Source organism: Trachypithecus francoisi, unplaced genomic scaffold (genome assembly GCF_009764315.1).
Source record: "Trachypithecus francoisi isolate TF-2019V2 unplaced genomic scaffold, Tfra_2.0 Lachesis_group13, whole genome shotgun sequence".
NCBI lineage: Eukaryota > Metazoa > Chordata > Mammalia > Primates > Cercopithecidae > Trachypithecus > Trachypithecus francoisi.
In genome coordinates this window covers 29,962,285-29,976,595 of record NW_022681458.1, presented here as the reverse complement: position 1 = coordinate 29,976,595, position 14,311 = coordinate 29,962,285, and positions in this window count along the sequence as shown.

Genomic DNA, 14,311 nt, shown 5'->3' with positions numbered 1-14,311 from the left:
TCACAAAGTAAGTAGAGGCTCATGGCAGTGAGAATGAGGGGCTTGCTCTAACTATTCTTTTTCTCTTTCTTTGGTATATACATACTGGCAGTGAAAAAGGGAATAATTGGTCCTTTTACTGTATGTTCCATGAGTGAGTCCAATTGCTTTATATGTCTATAAATATACGGAGTATATATATATATATATATATATATGAGAAGGGAAGAGAAAATGGAAAAGAAATTGTCATTATGATCTTTGGTGGCAGGGAGAGGCTGGACTTGAGACTATTTGTTTCTTTGACATTCTAGCCATCCAAACTTTAGGGTTAGAAAAATATACTACAGACATTAACAGATATCCATGCTTGGGAAAAAAAAATATTTAGTGACAATTTCCAATAGAACCTTGAGCCATATTTGCTATATGCAAGTGATTTATCAGTTTCAGCCATAAATCACTCCTGTTCAGCAGAAACCTCCTGGTCAGGTTGCAGTTAATGAGTGGTCCTGTGGGAGCCCACCTTCTCACTGCACCCTCTGACTCTTTGGTCACAAAGTCAGTACCTGCACCCAATGTCAGTCCTCCAGTGGAGAATGTCATTGTCTTTGCCTGTAAAGAAGGAGCTGGTTCCCCCACCACCCAGGACCCTGCAGTTACCACACAAATGTAAAAAAGTGACCTCAAGATCTTAAGACTAGACTGATTTCTCAGTGTGCCTTTCACATTTCCAAAAGTAGCCACAGGACCAGCTCACTCACTCCTTGAAGCTGACTGAAGTTTCCTTCTTTGGGGCTGCCTGGGTTTTGCCTTTGAAGTTTAAACCTGGGAGCAGTTATCTGCCAGCACAGATAAGCATTCCCAGGGCTTTTGCAGGCGGCCCATCCTCACAAAGGAGAGATAAGACCTCTGAGTGTGCTTTGCCATCTACCAACTTGCAGGGGAATAGAGAGTAATCAGGGTTCTTTCCACAGGGTGCTCCAAGAGTGAATCCAATCAAATTAAAGGAAAGTCAAAGAGAAAAGATAAAATAGCTTCAAAAGAGAACCCACAGCTGTAGACTTACTTGTCAATCAGCAGGGGCCACAAGCCAATCAGAAGTGAAGTTAAAAATTGTTTGAAAGAAAAAGCATTTGAATCAGTTGCATTCCACCAGCATAGCGAAAAGAAGAAAAAGCTGGTCAATTGGCACAAGGTGCAGAAAAAGCTGATAATCAATCAGTACATGTTAGTACGTTAATATACATTACACATGCCTATCTGAATTGACAGGATTTTTCAGTGTTCACCCGTGATTTGGGTACCCTCATAGGCTACTGTCCTTAATCCCACAAAGCTAATATAACCAAAATAATCAACAAAACTATTAAACAATAAAGTGTGTCAGCTTATTTGGTAGGGAAATCTAATTTTGTAATTGGTGTGATTTTTTTTCCCCTTACCGATGTAGCAGTGTGCCTGACCATCTTAAGAAGGTAAATAAATCTTCATGTTCTTAACTATAAGGAGTTCTTGTGTTTATTTCAGAAAACAACACCCAAAGAAGAATGCACCAGGCAATACCACCCAGTCTTCTGTTCAGGAAAGATCAGGCTCATTTAAGCAATGGAGCTGGGTAACCTGTGAGCAGGAAGGAAATGAAGGCTTGGAGAAGCCAGGAGTAGCAAGACCAGATGAAAATGGTTAGCTTGCTAAACTAGGAAGATGATGACATTTGAGAAGGTTATGTGTTAGAAACACATTACACACATTACATACTGGTGTGCAGCATCACTGGTAAGGGAATGATAACAAGAAGGAGGTTTTTGGAACACATATTGAAGCCTTGACAAGATTTCCAATGGGTTCATGAGAAGTCTGCAGTCAGTGAGGTTCACTGCTCTCTGGAGAATCTCTGTACCCTCTTGAAATAGCACAACCTGCCCAAAGGAGTAACAGGAAAGATGGTAACTCCCAAAGGAGTAACAGTCAAGGATCGAATCTGGACCCATCTTCATTTTTTCTGGCATTATGGTAGGCAATATAATGGCTTTCCACAGATGCCACATCCTAATCCCCAGAATCTATGAATATGTCACCTTACATGGCAAGAGGAACTTTGCAGCTATGATTGATTAAGAATTTTTAAATGGAGCAATTATCATGGATTTTCTAGGTGGGCCCAACATAATCACAAATGTTGTTTTAAGAGGGAGAAAGGAGCATGAGAGTCAGAGAAGGCGATTTAAAGATGCTACATTGCATCTTTAAATGCAGAGAGACATTTAAAGACGGAAGGAGTCAAAAGCCAAAAAATGCAGTTGACCTCTTGAAACTACAGAGGGCAAAGAAATGGGTTCTCCTAGAGACTCCAGGAGGAACACAGTCCTGCCAACTCATTTTGGAATTCTGAATTCCGGAAGCGTAGAAGAATAAATATGTGTTAAGTCACTAAGTTGGTGGTTATTCATCACAGCAGCAATAGAAATGAATATAGCCATCTTTTAAAATCAATATTCTTGCCTAATCTATGACACTATGGAAGACTTTGCAGCTTTTAAAAGTGACAGACTATACATAAATGGAGAGCCATGGGTAGCTCTCATATAAACAAGCTGAGTGAATATAATAAGAAAAGAAGAAGCCTATAGCTCAATATATATTACAAAATAGTACCACGTATTTTTTAAATGTGCATACCTGACACACCAAGGCAGTTGATGTTGACGAAGGAACAGAAACGGGAACAGGGAGGGAAGGGGTGTAAAAATGAATCAATAAACCAATTAATCAGTAAAGTATGATTACCTCTACTTTCTGTGCCTCAGTTTCAAACATTTTCAAAAAACATTTATATTTAAAATATAAATGGACACATTTATATTTTAAAATGGGAATTCAAGCTTTATCTTTGTAGCTACACACACACACACACACACACACACACACACATCTATCTACCTATCTAAAAAATCTAGGAGAAATTGTGACTGATTCTGATAACCAAACTATCCATGAAAAATTAACACATTTTATGGCTAAGCAGGGTTAATGAAAATTTCGTTTACCGTAATGGAAATGTTGCTTGTGAATTATTCTTTACTAGGCATTTTTAAGATCCTCACTGTTGAGATGATTACTTTATGTTCTACTCTCTCACATCCTCTGATTTTCCTTCTACAAATGTAATGCATCACTGATCATTTTGTACAAGTACAATGGCTCAATAAGAGAAATTGCTCCTTAGTCTCAATGTAATTTAGACATTTTTAAAAGACTTATTTTAAGCAGGAAGTCAGATTGACATTTGCATTCCAGCAATTTCTGAATCACAAATTAGCCTGATGACAATTAGTGGGTATCTTCTGCATTTTCTTCTAGGTAAGACCTGTAATGCATGCTCTTAGCAAAAAATTAAAGAGGAGAGAGAAGGAGAGATGGAGTAAGAGAGACAGAGGGATCTCAAATCAAAAGTATTTTAAAATATCACAACAATAATCAGAAAAATAAAATATTTTACAGACCATATCAGCATTGTAATTACTGAATATAAAACTGAAGGAAACTTTGATTTACTCAAGAAAGAAATGAATCTTCTAGATCTTGAAAATCTTTTTTCATGTAATAATTATATTTTTAGGGGAGCGGTGAGTCAAGTGAGACTCTGGACGTCTGATTGAAATTAATTTGCTATTTATCTGTGTGTAATTCAAATGAAAACAGTCTTTGTGTGTGTGCGTGTGTGTGTGTGTGCACGCATGCATGTGTGTGTGTGTATGTGTGTGTATCTGTAAAGAAAGGGTAACTGTAAAGAAAATAGCATTAGATTTTGTAAAGAAAAATCAGTTTTATCCAAACATTACATAATAGTTGTGGATGGTACGAACGAAATTTTGAAAATATTTTTCCTAATTTTAAGAGAAAAGAATATAGACGATTTCCCTGAAAAATATGTATGATTCGCAAATTCCTTGGCAGTAATTTGAAAACTTTAAATACAGCATGGATCTTTGTGATGAACTAGCTGCCCAAGGAGTGAAAAGGGTGATGTTAATAATTACTGTCTTTTTTTTTCTTTCATCTCTTATAGCTGAAATAATGCTCTTCCACCCCAAAGGTGTGTTCCACCTTAGAAAGACTTAAAAATTATAAAGAAAATAAGACTTTTTCTGTCTTAGGAAGTGATTCCTGAGGCTGAATAAATAAATAACTTCAAGTAGAATAAAAGAAATATAGCTTATTTTTATTCCATGAATATTCTAAGCAACTAAAACATAAAGTTCTGTGATCTTGATTGGCATTGTAAATAGGTAAATCCTGAAAGAGCAATGGGTATATTATATTCAAGACTGAGGGCTGTTTATTCCTCAATGGACTCATGGTAATTCTTTCCAACTTTTTACAGACTTTTAGAAAAGTAAATTAATTTCCCAATATAGGCTGTTTTTGTTCTCTGGTGAAGATAATGCTCCTCAAAGAAAATGAATCAAATTACTCATCAACTGTGAAAAATACTCATGAAAACATCCTGACAAAAAGAAGGGTCGCTAATACTACCAGTTGGTTCCCTGCCCAGAGAAGTGACCTCAAGTGTGCTTAAGAGCTAACTAAAAAAGAAGTCCTTTTGAAATGTTATTATTATTTTTAAAACTAGATAATGGGCTGCTTTTTTCTCTTTGTTTGAGCTAGCATTCCAGTTGGGTATGCTTTCATGCTATACAGATTCTATTTCTTCACAGTCAAAATTCAACCTCAAGAGTACCTAGCGTCTTTCAATGGACATCGACACATGACAGGGTATACAAGCTTCATTTATTTTCCAGAATGTAACTAAATGACCTTAATAGCTCATCTGGACCTCTGTTTCTTTTGCATTTGGGGCCCTTACCTTATTAGTGATAATAAACTCTTATATATCAATTCAAATAGATATATCCTAAGTAATGTCCAATGAGTTTAAAGAAAAATGCCAGAAAATTATAGTGTGCATTTTAGTCAAAATGATGTACAAATTAGCTTTAATGATTTTTTTCAAATAGTTATGGTGTCTTGGTAAGACAATTGATTTTAACAATGTGTGTGATTTCGAGGTCAGGAGGTGGAGACCATCCTGGCTAACACGGTGAAACCCCTAAAATTAGCTAATTTTTCTATTTCTAAAAATAGAAAAATTAGCCAGGAATGGTGACAGGTGCCTGTAGTCCCAGCCACTCGGGAGGCTGAGGCAGGAGAATGGCGTGAACCCAGAAGGCGGAGCTTGCAGTGAGCCGAGATAGTGCTACTGCACTCCAGCTTGGGCAACAGAGCTAGACTCCGTCTCTAAAATAAATAAATAAATAAACAAACACTGTGTGTGATGTGAATGATACAGCTGTTTCACTGGTTTAGAACTTACGCTGTCAACATCTGTTGGTAGATCAGAACCCAGAACGGGGGGATGTTTAGGGTCCACTACATGAACAATATCTCTTGCCTTGCCATTCACTTTGATTAACTGATTTCAAAAGATAATAAATGTAAGAAAATAAAGCATTATTTTATAAAACAGAAAACCTTATACAATCATTGCATGAGAAAAATATTTTATGCAATAGTCAGGAAGCATCCTTATTATTCTCTCTCCCCGTCTCTTTAAGCTTACTGCGTTGGTTGGTGCTTCCCCTGGCTTTGGATGACTACTCCAAGAAGCCCTTTGACTTTTCAAGTTTTATACAATAAAACTTCAAGTCACACAACATCATCTCACTTAGTAAATAATTTTCCAATGAACTTCATTTTTGTTTTAAAGTTTAAGTTTCTCTCCCTTCTTCAGCTTGTGTCCTTTGCAGTCTGATATCTGCTTCTCTGTCCTGTCTGTATTTTTGCCATGGAGACACACAGAATAAACCTATAGTCACACTCCTGACCTTTACATATTCAAAGACCATGCCATTTCACTTTGTGCCTGCTATTTTTTATATTAAAAATTATACATACTCACAAATTCTTTCCCACAATCAGGATTGCCAGACCTTTCAAACTCTGAACACCCTTTTATTCATTTGTCCCAGGTGCTATTGATCTTTTTAAAAACTTGTCCAGAATGTAAGATAATTACTCCAGATGAGGATGTATCCAGAGCATCCTCTCCAGTGTCTGTTAACTTGATGCTATTCACCCAAATCGTTGGGCCTCCTTGTGGGTTTCTGTGAACGTTCTAAAGATTCCATTCTGTATTTAGTCTCGAAGACAAAGTTGTCAGATATTTGTATTAACTCTTTGGTATTATCCATTACTTATGTCTCTTCTTTATCTGTTATAATAACACAATAGCCATGTATAGACTTAACTGATGACAATACCTTGCCTTATATCCATACATTTTTAATAATGTAAGATAAAGTTTACTCAGTATGTGCAGCCATAAAAAACAGCAAAATCATGTCCTTTGCAGCAACATGGGTGCAACTAGAGGATATTATCCAAGTGAATTAACTCAGGAACAGAAAACTAAAAACCACACATTCTCACGTACAAATGGGAGCTAAACATTGGGTACTCATGGACATAAAGATGGTAACAATAGGCACTGGGGACTAGGTAGGAGGGTGGAAAGGGTTGAAAAACTAACTGTTGGGTACTATACCCACTGTATTGCTGATGGGATCATTCGTATTCCAAACTTCAGCAAGTTGCAATATATGCACGTAACAAATCTGCACATGCACCTGATTCTAAAATAAATGTTGAAATTATTTTTTTAAATTTAAGTAGGATACAAAAAATCGAAAAATAGACTCAATGTGGTGAAAGTAAAGGAGGAGGGAAGTGATCATGAGAAGGCAGAGGCAGACAGAAGATATCTAAATTTCTTCTTACCACCTCTGCATAGCACTAAACTTTCTCATTGTCTCCTTGTCTCCCTGCTCATTCATACCTTTCTCCATCAGCTTCAGTGACTGAAGACTGCCACCTGCAAGCTTAGCTTTGTCCAGTTCTTAGTAAGGCTGCTGTCAGCCTCAAGATAGCCAGTGGGAGGGACCTAGAATTGATCAAACTGTCAACTCTTGTGAGCTCTGAACTCCCTACTTTTCACTGAATTTCAGTGGGATTTTTTTTTTTTTTTTTTTTCCAGTTTGAGTGACCACATCTCAGGTGTAGGTTACTGATTTCACTCCAGTTCCCTGCTAAGCTTGAAACCTAACCCTGGCCTTTACTCTTAGTCTGCTAGATTGAGTTCTGAAAATTTTCTAGCTTTTATCAATTTTCCCTTTACTGTTGAAACAAGATCCCACTTTGTACTCTTCAGTGTTGGCTAAGACCTAGGTCCAAACCAGATGGATTATCCAGAACTATTAAGAAACTCTTTACCTAACTGTAACTCTTGCCAATTTTATAAGTATAGTATCTTAATACAACCCCTTTTATTTACTTCACAATTTTGGAGTTGAACAATTTAAACTGGGCTCAGCTGGGAAAATGTTGAGTTCTCAGCTGGTCACACATCTGCAATCAAGTGCCGTTTAGTTTCTAGGGTGACTGTGCCTAAATTCTTCTTCAGCAGTTTGACCTGGGCTAGTTCTAATGGAGAAAGCAGAAGTTCAAGAGAGAGAAAAATTCAAGGCCTTTTGAGGGCTGGACTCAGTACTGACACACTGTCACTTCTACCACATTCTTTGTAGCAAAACAAGTCGAAAAGCTAGCCCAGGTCAAAAATAGGGAGATAGATGCTACCTTTTCATGGGAGGAACTACAAAGCTACATTGAAAATTGTGCAGGGTTAAAAAAATTGGGCAAGTTTTGTAGTGATGTACTATATGCTACTCAGAAACATTACTGTGTTCCTATCCATCCCTGTCATCATGGATTGCTTTGGATAATAGTACTAATGTGACGCCACTTAATTTCACTGTACCCTTTTGGAATCCGTATTTGGACTTGTTAATCACTGATATATCTGGTGCTATACACCTAATCCCACTTACTCCTGAATTTATTATTTTTTTTCCCATTCACATTTCCTTGCACAGTGCTGCTGGTTGACTGTCAAGCAATAATTAAACATGTTTATATTAACATTTGGAGGGTTTTCTCTTCCTTTGGAGCACCACCTTAGGGAAATTGGATCAAAAGTGCTTATAAAAACGGAGTCAGTCAAGACAGCTATTTATCTGAATTTAACACCCTAAATAATTAGAATTACAGTCCTATGGCCCATCTGAAGCATTCTGACATTGTTTCCCCCACACGAGTATCATTTCTGAAGTTTATTTGGAAGCTATTATGTCTGAATATTAAAGTTCAAGCTGAAGAATCAAATAGTGATTTCCTGTCTTTGGAATAGATTAAAAAACTGAATTTCCCTAAGAACATAGAATAAGATTCACCATTTAAGCAAACAGAAAGCTGTTTTATGTATCTAATATTAATTGATATGCCATCAAGAACCTAAGTGACCACAGACTTAATGAGTAATCTAACACTCATGAACAAATCTGAAGATTAAAATAAATTAGAATGAATTAATTCAAAATAGGTTAATAATTTCTGTAACACAATGTATTAATAGCTAGCATTTTAGCATTACTTTGAGCATTTATGTAATTTTTCTCATTCAATCCTCACAACCTCATTAGTAGGTGTTATTATAAACAATTAATAGATGAGGAAACTGGGTTTCCAATAGCAAGAAATGTGCTCAACACAGCTAATCAGTGGTTGAGCTTATTTGAACTCCAGGCTACTTACCTCTTAACAATTGTATTATAATACTGGATTCACGTAAACTACTTATAAGAACAAAATTCTTAATTGAAGGCATATTAATAAATGGTACAGCCATTAAATTAGTTAAAATAGGAAGATATTCTCTTGTTTCTTAACCTATACTCTCCCATCTCCATTCAACTCAAATTCTACATCTTCTAAGAAGCTTCCAGAATGTCATCAGAGACATTCTCAGCAATAAGCATAAGTGAATTCTCTCTTACCTAGGTTTCTAATGTCCAGTATTCACATTTCCAATATTTACTTTCAATACTATTTCTATTCTGTCTTGTATCAAAGCTTATATTGAGGCTTCAAATAGACAATAAAGTTTCTAGAAAGTGGGGACTTTGCATAGAGTCCAGCTTTACCTGTCATAGAAAGTAATATGTTTCCATAGTATTACATACACATTAAAATAAATATGCACATAAATGCACACATATGAATTTAAAACAAAATCGTCATTCTTGATTCTCATTAGTTTCAACCATTCTAGGATGATGAGAGAGTGCTATTTCTAATTTAAGTTAAATCATGGTCATTTAGAATTTAGATAGAAAGAAATTTCAGTTTTTAATGAAAAATTCTAATTATTGAGAGATCTGTCCTTAAATATTAAAAGTGTACCAATTATAAAGAGCAGCAATAGAAATAAGCCATGGGCCAAACTAATGCATCATATTATATTCTTTTATCACTAAAATACTGTATAAACAGTAACAAACAAGTGATGACATTTCAGGGATAAACTTGATTCTAAGGGATTAATTACCATTTATTCAAGTATATAATAATGGAGTTTGAAAAAGAAAATGGACCCACTGGGCTTGTTTACTCACTTTTTAGCATATAGAGGGCATTTTAATTAACTCCATTATTTTTAGTGCATTTCCCGGGTGCTAGAGATAACACTCCAGTGCTTGAACATAAGATATAATAAAACAATATATTTTCTTCTTTATTTTGTTGTTTTACATTCCTTTTTGAAAATAACTTAATCCTATTTAAATATAAAATTAAATTATTAAAGTATATACAGAATATACTTATTAAAATTCCTTTCCTGGAGATAATTATTGTAATCAATTTCTTAAGAAATAATTTTAGAAATATTCTATGCATCTATAAAATAAAAATATACATGTTTTTCTTTTGCTTTTTAAAGCAAATGGTAGATTATTTTATAATCTCTTCTACATATTATTTTTATATTCGATGATATATAAATTGGGTATTAATACTGTTACTACCAAAAGTACTTCCTTATTCATTCATTTGGTTGTGTAGTATTCCATTGCTTGGGTTGATATACCATATGCTTTATTTAATGAGTTCTTTATTGATATACTTTTAGGTTGTTGCTAAACTGTTATACCACAAACAATACTTCAACAAACAACAATGTCATGTGAGTCTTTCTCACATATGCAAATGTACTTGTAGTACAAATACCTAGAGGTGAATTTCCTCTGTGTGAAGGGATGTTAGTTATTTGTGCCAGGCATTAGTCAAAATACACTCCTAAAAGTGTATACCCATTTATATTATCACCCACAAGCAAGAGAGTGCCAGTATCTGTATACCCTTGCCAACAAGGTTATCAGCTTTTCAACTCTTACAAATTTGGTTGACTGAAACAGGATGACAGTGTTCTGACATACAGTATTTAACTATGAGTGAGATGGAGCATCTTTTCGTATCTTTAATTTCATCCTTCTCTTTAATTGCTTTATAGTCTTTTCCAAACTTGTTGATTTGGTGAAATTTAATTCTCACATTAATATTAATTCTCATTTGTTAATGTAAATGCGTTAAAATATTTCAAAATATAAATAATTTCCCACTGAGTGTTACATTGACTATGTCCCTAGATGTCTTCATTATCATAATAGTCTAGCATTTTTACTTTTTGCTTTTGAATCAAGTTAAAAGTGTCCCCTGCTTCCCATCCCTGGAGCTATGTTTTCTTCTTATCTGAATTTTTAAAAACATATAGTTTCATAGCATTTACATCAGTTAATATAACATTTCTACATTTGAACAATGTATGGAAGTTTTGAGGTGATAACATAAGGTCAATTTCAGGGCCCATGAAAAGATGATGTATCCTCTGTTTTTAGAACATAAAGTCTCAGGGGAAAACCCCACCCCCGATATTTATCATGGGTTCTTTTCTATTTCCCAAGCGTCTCGACTGGTTTGAGAAATAAAGGGAAAGAGTACAAGAGAGAGAAATTTTAAAGCTGGGTGTCTGGGGGAGCCATCACACGTCGGTAGATTCCATGATGCTCCCAGAGATGTAAAACCAGCAAGTTTTTATTAGTGATTTTCAAAAGGGGAGGGAGTGCACAAATAGGGTGTGGGTCACAGAGATCACATACTTCACAAGGTAATAAAATATCACAAAGCAAATGGAGGCAGGGCGAGATCACAGGACCACCGGATAGGGCAAAATTAAAATTGCTAATGAAGTTTTGGGCACACACTGTCATTGATAACATCTTATCAGGAAACAGGGTTTGAGAGCAGACAACCTGTCTGACCAAAATTTATTAGGTGGGTATTTCCTCATCCTAATAAGCCTAGGAGTGCTGCAGGAGACTGGGGCTTATTTCATCCCTTTGGCTTCCACCATAAAAGGCGGCCACCTTAAGGGGGCTGTCTATAGACCTAAGGTCAGGGCACATTCTCTTTCTCAGGGATGTTCCTTGCTGAGAAAAAGAATTCAGCGATATTTTTCCTATTTGCTTTTGAAAGAAGAGAAATACGACTGTTCCGCCTGGCTCACCAGTGCAGTCAGGCTCCAAGTCTTATCTCCCTTGTTCTCTGAAGATTGCCGTTATCCTGTTCTTTTTTCAAGATGCCCAGATTTCAAATTGTTCAAACACACATGCTCTACAATTTGTGCAGTTAACGCAATCATCACAGGGTCCTGAGGCGACATTCATCCTCCTCAGCTTACAAAGATGATGGGATTAAGAGATTAAAGTAAAGACAAGTATAGGAAATCACAAAGGCATTGATTGGGGAAGTGATAAGTGTCCATGAAATCTTCACTATTTATATTCAGAGATTGCAGTAAAGATAGGCGTAAGAAATTGTAAAAGTATTAATTTTGGGGAACTAATAAATGTCCATGAAATCTTCACAATTTATGTTCTTCTGCAGCGGCTTCTGCCGGTCCTGCCATTCGGGGTCCCTGACTTCCCGCAACAATTAAGTTTGATATACGTCTATTAGAGACACCTTGGTAACTAAGGAACATCTACTAGATACACCTTGTTATTTAGGTAATATATATTGTTACTTATGTTTTACCCACATGCACTGAGAGGGGTGAGGCATTTTACTATAACAAATAGCTTTATATTTATTTAGGTAGTATTTACTATCAGTATAGACTCTGGTTCTTATTTTATTCAAAGTATTATAACCTGTTATTATTTCATGCTTGCGTTATCTTTGAGAACTTTTTCAGCTTGACTCCTGTAACTTGGGACTTATTATATTCCATTCTGTTTTATCACCATCTATTCCTGAGTATTTGAATATGTGCTTTATATTCTTGTTGCATAGATGTGATTGCTTACGTTGTTAATGCATGAGGAAATGTAATGTTTTCATCTGCTTTATGACAATATTTTCCTTTTGAGTATTCTTCAGCTGTCATTTGTTTTCCATTTGTTTTCATCATGTTTTGTGGTATGTTTGTCTTGATCTTCTGTTAATTTCTCTATAATAACCCGTCTTTCAATAAAGTAAATTTTCCAGCTATTTGCAGACACTTGTAGGGAATAGCCTGGAGTTGTGTCTTGGCTTAAAAAATTTTTTTAGGAGTTATTTTATTCTTTGCTTCTCCTTAGTCATAGAAAAAGGCTGAGGCCAGGCGCAGTGGCTCAAGCCTGTAATCCCAGCACTTTGGGAGGCCGAGACGGGTGGATCACGAGGTCAGGAGATCGAGACCATCCTGGCTAACACGGTGAAACTCCGTCTCTACTAAAAAAAATACAAAAAAACTAGCCGGGCGATGTGGCGGGCGCCTGTAGTCCCAGTTACTCGGGAGACAGGGCGAGATTCCGTCTCAAAAAAAAAAAAAAGAAAGAAAAAGAAAAAGGCTGAGAGCTGTCAAACTCTAAAAGAAATTTCCTCTTTATTTCCCTAACCTTCAAAATAGGCACAGTTACTACCTGAAACATTGCCCACGTTTTTGTTTGTTCATTTAAAAAATTCTTTGTTCTGCTCAACATTCTGCTTTTCAGAACCCAATGGGTATAGAGAAGTTCAATGCATCTAAGTCTTGCTTCTACCAGTAGATCTAGGTCCTGCTTCTTCAAGTAGAATTCTCTATTTTTCACCTCAGAATATATAGTTCACTTTGGAGAACTGCACTTTTGCTGGTTCTTTTTGAAGGTAGCAATCATGGCTATCTTCTTTCTACTTTTGCCCACATCCCTTCTCAACCTTCACTCCTTAGGACACAATTTACACATATTTTTTCTCTTAATTTCAGCCAAGATGACATTTGTGCTTCCATTTTCTACGTATTCTTGCTGCCTATGATTAATTTTGCAAAAAAGCAAAAGAAATGTTGATTTTATGAACTGTCATCAAAAATGTTGGAAATTTTTCATAATAGCGTTTGACTTTTGAATATTGACTTATTTTGCTAATATAGAAAACAGGGCTGTGGTTTTTAAAAAAATAATACTGATTGTTGGATCTAATGTCAAATACTCTATGAGTAGGGGGGAATTGCAAATGGCAGTAAACTTTGCAATTCCTAATTATTAGCACTGACTTAAGTCTTTATATAAAAGTTATTGAGAAATTATGATACAAAGCACAGTAATGAAGAATATTGGACTTTTGGCTGGGTGTGGTGGCTCATACCTGTAATCCCAGCACTTTGGGAGGCCGAGGTGGGCAGATCACGAGGTCAGGAGATCGAGACCATCCTGGCTCACACGGTGAAACCCTGTCTTTTCTGAAAATACAAAAAAATTAGCTGGGCGTGGTGGCGGGACCTGTAGTCCTAGCTACTCGGGGGACTGAGGCAGGAGAATGGAGTGAACCAGGGGGACAAAGCTTGCAGTGAACTAATGCCACTGAACTCCAGCCTAGGCGACAGAGCAAGACTCTGCTCAAAACAAAACAAAACAAAACAAAAAATTTAAATAATGTTGAAGAACTTCTAAGCATGAAACAAAAAAAGAAACCCTAGTGGAAATGACTAAAAAATATTTAATAACATGAAAAAGAAAACATGTATATGATCAAAAAAATGATTGAAAGACAGATTACATTGAAATTCATAATTTGTAATATACACAGTAAATTAAAAATACACAGTAAATTATACTTTAGCATGTAAATGGTTCTGACAAATCAATATTGGAAACATTAATACAAGATAAAAAGGAGCAAAGGAAAATTTTCCAATCATATTTATCTTGATAAATGTGTATTTAACTCAACTATTTCCTGTTTTTCTATATTTGTGTTTTATCTGACATTGCTATAGTTTTAGAGGATATGCATCAAAATGAGATTAATTATACCATCTTGACAAGAAATTCATTTGGTTAATAAATATTCAAATGAA